The sequence below is a fragment of the Corythoichthys intestinalis genome, chromosome 5 (genome assembly GCF_030265065.1).
Source record: "Corythoichthys intestinalis isolate RoL2023-P3 chromosome 5, ASM3026506v1, whole genome shotgun sequence".
In the NCBI taxonomy this organism is placed as follows: domain Eukaryota; kingdom Metazoa; phylum Chordata; class Actinopteri; order Syngnathiformes; family Syngnathidae; genus Corythoichthys; species Corythoichthys intestinalis.
In genome coordinates this window covers 55,068,045-55,076,646 of record NC_080399.1, presented here as the reverse complement: position 1 = coordinate 55,076,646, position 8,602 = coordinate 55,068,045, and positions in this window count along the sequence as shown.

The window sequence follows — 8,602 nt, the reverse complement described above, 5'->3', positions numbered from 1 at the left end:
GCGTGGATATTGCTGATATCTCAAAATGGCTGCACCCAGAAGCGATGTAATTTTTTGTGTTGAAACAATATTTTCTCCATTGTCAGCTGTGCAAAAAAATTCCATACTTAGATACTGTGAGCAACTGTTTTTCATATGAATGTGATTTATACTTGGTGTTCTGCGCTTAATGGGGTACATTCAAGCTCAGGACTCAATTGCCTTACAAGGACATAACAAAAAGTGTATCTTTTTTTGTTTTTTGTGTGTGTATGAAGTCTTATATTATGTATTTTCCTGTTTATAGGTCAAAGGAGGATTATAACAACTTTACAAGTGCTCGCAGCTGGCTCCTGCTTACATTAGCGGTTGGGAGATTTGGAGAATAAACCTTCAAACTCTGTTTTCTGTTTGTCTCCCAGCAGACGATGATTCACTGGAGTAGAGAAATAAAACTAACATGCGAGTACACAAATGGGGCATGCGGGGAGTGCTGTGCAGACGAAATGTGCATAGTTAAAGAAGATATTCTGAAGTGACGAAGACATTTATCATATCACAACAATTTGTATTTTGCTTAGGGTTAATTAAATCATCTTTTGAACAAAAGACTGTGTAATACATTTATGAAAGTCATCAATGCCTCCCCCCACCTCAACTCTCTGTCGCCACTGTAAAAAGTGTAATTTCTAAAAAAAAAAAAAAAAAAAAAAAAATATATATATATATATATATATATATATATATATATATATATATATATATTAGGGCTGTCAAACGATTAAAATTTTTAATCGAGTTAATTACAGCTTAAAAATTGATTAATCGTAATTAATCGCAATTAATCGCAATTCAAACCGTCTATAAAATATGCCATATTTTTCTGTAAATTATAAATATATCCTGTAAAATAAATTGTTGGAATGGAAAGATAAGACACAAGATGGATATATACATTCAACATACGGTACATAAGGACTGTAGTGGGCATTTCACTCTACTGTCATTTAAATCTGTCTATGCTGTCCTCACTCCGAAGCGTCTACTTTTTCCAAAGCTAGACAGCTAGTGAACGACGCCTTAATAATTCTTCTTCCTTTTTCATCTGATTTATTAATAAAATGGCCTCAAACCATTGTCCTCTTTAGACCGTCGTAAAACTACAAAATAAAAGTACACAAGCATTGCATTAGCAACAACGTTAGCTTAGCACGCTATACAGGTTCACTAAACATAAACAAAAAGCGTCTCATACAAAAAATATAACATTTCGCTTACTAACATAATATGTACATTCTTTACAACAACCATACTTACGGACAAATCTTATCCAAAGATCATATAAGCACAACATTATCAGCCCGAGACGTCGTGCAGCCATAATGAACTGGTAAGAAAATAATAAACCATGTCACAAAGCGACCACAAGAGTTCGCTGTTGGACAGCATAAAAAGCCTTGCTGTAAAACTTACCAAAAGGCAGAATACTTTCTGAGCGGGACATGTGCGTTAATTGCGTCAAATATTTTAACGTGATTAATTTAAAAAATTAATTACTGCGCGTTAACGCGATGATTTTGACAGCCCTAATATATATATATATATATATATATATATATATATATATATATATATATATATATATATATATATATATACACTGTATATATACACTGTATATATACACTGTATATATGTACACATTTGAATAACATTGTGTTCTTAAATATTAAAGAAAAAAGTAATATATAGATCAACTTACAATAAAGTATAACTTTACTAACATTGTTTTGTTTGTAACAGAAAAGACTTAAAACACATCAATTTACTTGAATAAAAAAACATAAACAAAACATGCATCCAAACTGTAAAAATACACTCAATGTTTTTTTAACCATTTGATACAAAAAATAAAATGTAATAAAAACAATAAATAATAATAAATTCGAATTGATTAGCAATATTAACTCATGAGGACAATATGCCAACGATTTGACCGGAAACCCCCCAAAAATTAATAGAACAAAACCGACAGGTGTCATTGGACCCGTGTTGTTAATCTTACTTTTAAAAAGTAATGCGTTACAGTAATAAATTACCTCTCCCAAAATGTAATCACATCATTAACTCAATTACCTCAACATAAGAGTAATTAGTTACTCGGCAAAGTAATTGACGTCACTTTTCATGTTCTACATGTTATTTCATGATCCATTCTGAAATGTCTTTCACATCAAATATGTTGATATTACCTGATTGAATTGAACTGTCTTTTTCATTCCCCCAAAAAAACATTGTTCACACTTTTAATTTTTTTTTTTAAATTTCACCTACATAATAAGAGTGTAATGGTATACAAACTTTAACTTTCAAATGCTGTAAGAAAAAAAGCCTTTTTGTTTTTCCTGTTGTACTTAACCCGTAATGAACCGTGACTTGTGTGTACCGTCGCACCCCTAATACATATATATTTTTCAATATACAGGTGAATCTCTTTCCTGTTCTGATTTGATTTAAAAAATAAATCACACACGCTTTATAGATACGCCATTTAAGAAAAGTTTAGGGCAAGTGAGTATTTTTGGCAATAAAAAACAAATCATTATTATACATTACTCTCTTCCCCCTCCCGCTGTGCTCTCTCAGTGTCTCTCAGACACCTCTCGTGTCATTCAACCAAATTGTAGTTACAGTGGGGAGAACAAGTATTTGATACACTGCCAATGGGAAAACTCATTGGCAGTGTATCAAATACTTGTTCTCCCCACTGTATGCATGACTTCATATCCTCAGTAACAGTAACGTCGTTGCAAAGATGGGAAAAGTAATTATTTAGATTAATCACTACTGACAAAAATAATGCTGTTACTAACGTCATTATCCAATAACGCCGTTATTAACAACACTGTATGTGACAGAGGGACAGTTTTTATTTTTCCTGCAGGCAGTATCAGCTCCTTTGCTTATGGTGTGGGGTTATTTTGCAGTGAGAAACCTGATATGCCACCTTATATGATGCTAACAGTGCTTGCAAGTTGACTGATGTAACACTGAAAAAGACGATTGTTGGCAATATACGGCACATTTTCGCTGAAAAAAAAAAAAAAAATCAAGCGGCTTATCAATGTGATTGGGGTCTAATGTCCTTAGGTGACATCTGAATTGATTTGGCTTCTTGCTCTCCGCTGCAAACATTTTTAGACACAGTGAACAGACCGGTCTTTCTCGTCTCCCACTGTATTAAAAGCCAAAAGCCAAATGCTACATACGTTTCATCATAATTCCTCGTCTTAGCTCTTCATATCTCAAGTGCTCTTTGCATGCCTTGTGCTCTAGTTTGGTTAAAACAAAAAACAAAACAAAAAAACTGCGCAGTCTGAAAATGAGAGCGGCACTGCCACCCACTGGGTGGATGTGCACTTACACTTTATTCTAGAACAGCAAAAAAGTATGCGCCCCGAGGTAACATACGCCACCCCCGGCATCGCTCCACTTTTTGAGAAAAACTGGCTTAAGCCAAGATTTTCACCTTTTAAAAACTCGATTGTGAACCAACAAAAGTTGTTCTTGTTTTGATTTCTGTTTACAATGGATATGCTGCCCTTCACCAATAACCTAGTTACAATATAAATTCTTAAATTGTCTTCGTTAAGGTTGTCAGAGCTTTCTAGGTTTCAGAAACTAAGATTGCATGGGAAAAGGATATTAATATCATACATTTGCAATTGCAGAACAAGTATGTTTACTTATACTCAAGAAGGTTTACTTAATACTGTAGTGTAGTCTCAACTATGGTTACTTGTACTACAAGTACGTGTACTACGTGTACATGTACTACAATCATTTGTAATTGCGTGTACAGTACAAGTAATACAAGTATGTGTACGAGTACTACAAGCATTTGCACTTGTATTTGTTCTACAATTACGTGTACTTGTACTATAAGTACGTGTACTCGTGTGTACTTGTACTACAATTATACCAACTAACACGGCAGATCAAATCGCCTGTTACTTTCTGTACTGCCATCAGTCAATGTCGGAACTTTGGTGACATCTACCGGACATTTGGAAGAATAGTCATGATGAAGTGTAGTGTGATATCTTCTTTTTTCATTCGTCTTCTGTGCCACTTATTCTCACGACGGGTGCTGGAGTCTATCGCAGCTAACTACCGGCAGTAACCCTGAATTGGCTGCCAACCAATCGCAGGGCACAAAAACACAGACAAGACTGAAAAAGCAGTTTCTGCTCTTGCACTCCTCTTTAAAAGAAACTGCTGTATTTTAAGCCAAAACAACTGCTGTGTTTGACAGAACAATATGTCTATATGCTGCCATAGCAGATTCATGGCGCCTTAAGCCCCCGAACTATTTTTAGAATGTGGTTTTACCCTGGAAACCCCCGCTTACAGACGTCGTGCAACTGCTTTCGTTCCAAAGCAGCCATAAAACGAAGGTAATTAATTATATTCATCATTCAAAATGCCTGTTATTTTTAGCTTAGAATCATTAATTGATGTCTCATATTTCTTTAAAAAAAAAAAAAAAAAAAAAGACTAATTATTCACTCGCATATTTTAAACTTTTAAACAAATTATGTGACAGTGAAAAAAATGGTGTCTTTAAAAAATCACGGATATCTACCTCATAACTATCGCTGAATTGTTTTGTTTTTGTTTTTTTGGTTACTGTCGTATTTTTTCCCGATATTTTAGATGATAAATAATCGATCCAAACAAAGAAAATTTGGGGGGGGGGGGGTGTTTAAAAAAGTAAATATATGAAAAAGACAATCTTGACCACTCCTTGATGTCTGCGATTTCTGCATCGCGACTCTTGTTATATTACCATGTCGCATTTTCCCCAATATTTTAGATGATAAATAATCGATCCAAACCAAGAAAAATTGGGGGGAAAATGTTTAAAAAGGTAAATATATGAAAAAGACAATCTCGACCACTCCTTGATGTCTGTGATTTCTGCATTGCGACTCTTGTTATATTACTATGTTTCACCCATAAAATCCCCAAAAAATCCAGCTGTAGCCATTCACAGCTGTGTCTTGACACTCAGTGATACATGCTACATGGAGTTTTTGGATCGAAACAAGGTAAGTACGCGATAATAGCTCGTTAAAGTCATGGTTAAAGTCATGGCGTCTGTAATTCTGCTCTCGCGTGCTCTCACCTCCAGATAGTTTTTTTTTGTTGTTGTTGTTTTTTTTTAATGCCCTCCTGTTCAAAATGTTTCTTCCCCCAGACAATTGAGATTTTAAGCTTTCCAATGATGTATCACACATGCATATCGGACAGTTTTGAAAGTTGGCTAAATTGGGGCACTCAGAGCGGAACTTCAAGTCACCTGAGTGTTTTCCTTATAAGGCGGAAAACACGGACAAGGCTGAAAAAGCAGTTTCTGCTCTTGCACCCCTCTTTAAAATGAACTACTGTATTTTACGCCAAAAGAACTGTTTTGTTTGATAGAGCAATATGTCTATGTGCTGCCATAGCAGATTCATGGCGCATTAAGTCCCCAAACTATTTTTAATTTGTCCGTTTTTATACATATATGCAGAGGTGGGTAGAGTAGCAAAACATTTTATCCAAGTAAGAGTAAAAGAAGTCATCCAAAAAATGTACTCAAGTACAAGTAAAAAAGTATCCAATAAAAAGAATACTTAAGTAATGAGTAACATTTTGAGTAACTGCTTACTTTTATTTTTAACAATGGTATTTTTTTTCTCTCAGCACAAACTTAGCTTTATGAACTGTTGTTATGATTATACTCAGGGGTGAAAGTGGGCCAGAACGGTCAGGAACGCAGTTCCGGTATAAGATTCAGGGCCAGAACGCAGTTCCGGTATGAGATTCAGGGCCGGAATGCTGTTCCGGTACACGGTGCTTTGATTCCAAAAATATGACGCCAACTGTCAAAACGCTATGTAAAAGAAAAAAAATGCTAAGCTGCCACACATGCATTTCATCTTGCCTGCCATACCAGACTCACCGCTGTTCCAGCGATTGAGTCTGGCAACCGTCCGGCGGATCAAATTCTGAGGGTGGAGCAAGCCACAGCAAACAGACAGCGGAATGGGCCAATCAGCGACTGGCAGACATGATGTTGTTAAAGCGACAAGTAATTAGCGTGAGTGGAGAATGGAGAAGTTTATTCAACATGGCTAGTGCGAGCCATGTTGACTGTTGCCAATGACTTGTTTCGATGTGTTTTTGGTCATTTAAAACTGGTTTTACCGCGGATCGGAACATATTCTCGATTCTCCCGTTCGCCATCTGTGTTGTTGTAGAGACGACTTTCGGCGCGCAAGAGTGACGTTACTCGTAAAGAACACGTCACGCAAATAAACGAATCTGATTGGACGATTGATTTTGTACCTTGCCCGAGAGGTCGTTAATGGGTTGGATCCCAGACTACTTCTCACCGTTTTTGAAAAATACAGGGAGACTAGTCTGGCTGTGCCAGGCAACATTTCATCTCCAAGAAGAAAACAATCTACCAACATTAGATTTACATACACAAGTGTTAACAACAAGCATAATAAAGTGCTTGTGTAGCATCATCCGTTTTCAGCAACATTTATTTTATTCCACAGACAACATTGAGGTTTCCCCAGCTGCTGCAGTTATCCGAGTCTGACGAAGATGAGTCACGTTAATGTGCGAATGCACGCAGCAAAGCAAACCGCCTGGACTCATTTATCCGTTCAACTGGCTGATATACTGACGTGATCAGCAGAGATAGTTAGCTCTTATTGGTTCAAATGTGCATGTTTTCTGGAACAGCAAAAAAAAAAAAGTTTGTTGAATTGATGTGACAAGATCAAATCTTTAAGAGCAAGTAGAGCTGAGCAGGCTTATTTATCATACTTTGTTTTATTTGCTCTGATGGGGAGGCTCAGAACATCTTAGCTGTCAATGTGCACTTTGGACTTACATTTGTTCATTTGTTAGGCTTATTAATTTCCTTATGATTAAAAAAAGTAAATGTTTGCGCGATCTTCAAAATATATTCCATTTACATTTACATTAACTTCAATTTTATTATACATCCTATATTCTTAAATAGTTAAAATTGAGATTTGGCATTTAGTAGGCTATGTGAAGAAATGAGGGAAAATAAAAATTAGGAGATGGAGGTTGGGGTTATTGGTGTTTTTGTTAACTTTTATTTTGCAAATCATTGAAAAAAAATACAATTTTGAATGAAAATCCGTTTTTGTATGTGTTATAGAAATAACTGTGCTAAAACAGTTTTCTTTGCATTTCAGTAGTTTAAGAGGTTTGACTCCCCCACCAAAAAAAAAAACAAAAAAAAACATATATTATATATATTTCTGGCTCCGTGGCGACCTTCATGTTGTGACCACTTTCACCCCTGATTATACTATACAATTACCGATTATATAACCACATTAGACCCACTTAGAGTGTTTGTTGCCAAAAAGCTCAATCTTGGTCTCATCTGACCAAAGCACAGGGTCCCAGTTGAAGCCCCAATACCGCTTGGCGAACTCCAGACGTTTGCGTTCATGATTGTGAGTGAGGAAAGGTTTTCTCCGTGCATGCCTCCCAAACAGCTTGTTGGCGTGTAGACAGAGGAGGAGAGGACCCAGGTCTATGGATGATTTAGAGAGATTCTGCAAAGAGGAATGGCTGAAGATCCCTCAGTCTTTTCCCATCTTGTGAAACATTATAGGAGATTAGTTGCTGTTTTGTTGGCAAAAGGGGGTTGTACAAAGTATTAACACCGGGGGTGCTTATAATTGTGACACACATTATTTGATGTCAAATAATTATTTCTTTATGTGGGATTTTTTCCCCCACTGAATAAATGCACTTGTATTGAAGGTTGGATTTTTCTCTTTTTTTCCATTAGGGTCCCCTATTATTTAGAGGGGAAAAAATTGATTAAATTAGATCAAAAATTATTATAAGCTAAAAAACACATAATTATTATAAATCCAATAATTATGGAGGGCACTGTGTATATACAGTACTGTGCAAAAGTTTTAGGCAGGACACCTAAAAAAAAAAAAATATATATATATATATATATATATGTGTGTATTAGTGCTGCAACGATTAACGGATTAACTCGAGTATTCGGTTAGAAAAAATATTCGAATTAAATTTTATTGCTTCGGGTATTTGTTCAATTTAAGTGGCGTTGTAATGGTTTGTTTTGAAAGTGTTTGCAATTATAAATTAGGATGGTTACACTGCCGTCTGGTGTGCCTCATTTCACATGGCTGAATCCAACTGCTCCCTGTTAAGACCAAGATAAGCTAAGTTTTTGTTTGAGCTAATGTTTTTTTTTAATGCATTTGTAATTTAGTTTATAGGTATATTTAACCTATTTTTGTGGGAATATGTGTCCGAACCATTTGTTAAGAGCATTGTAAAAAAAAGAAAAAACGTTAGCATTTTATAGCATTTAAGCTAGCTGACTTTTGCTGTATAAGTTAGCCAATTGTTCTTTTGTTGTACAAAGAGCCTCATTTTTTATTTTTCTTAATACCGTTTAAGGCTCAGCTCGGGTATTTTAATTTTTCATGTTCCTTATCCGATTACTCGATTATTCGAACTAGTTCATCGATTAATCGAC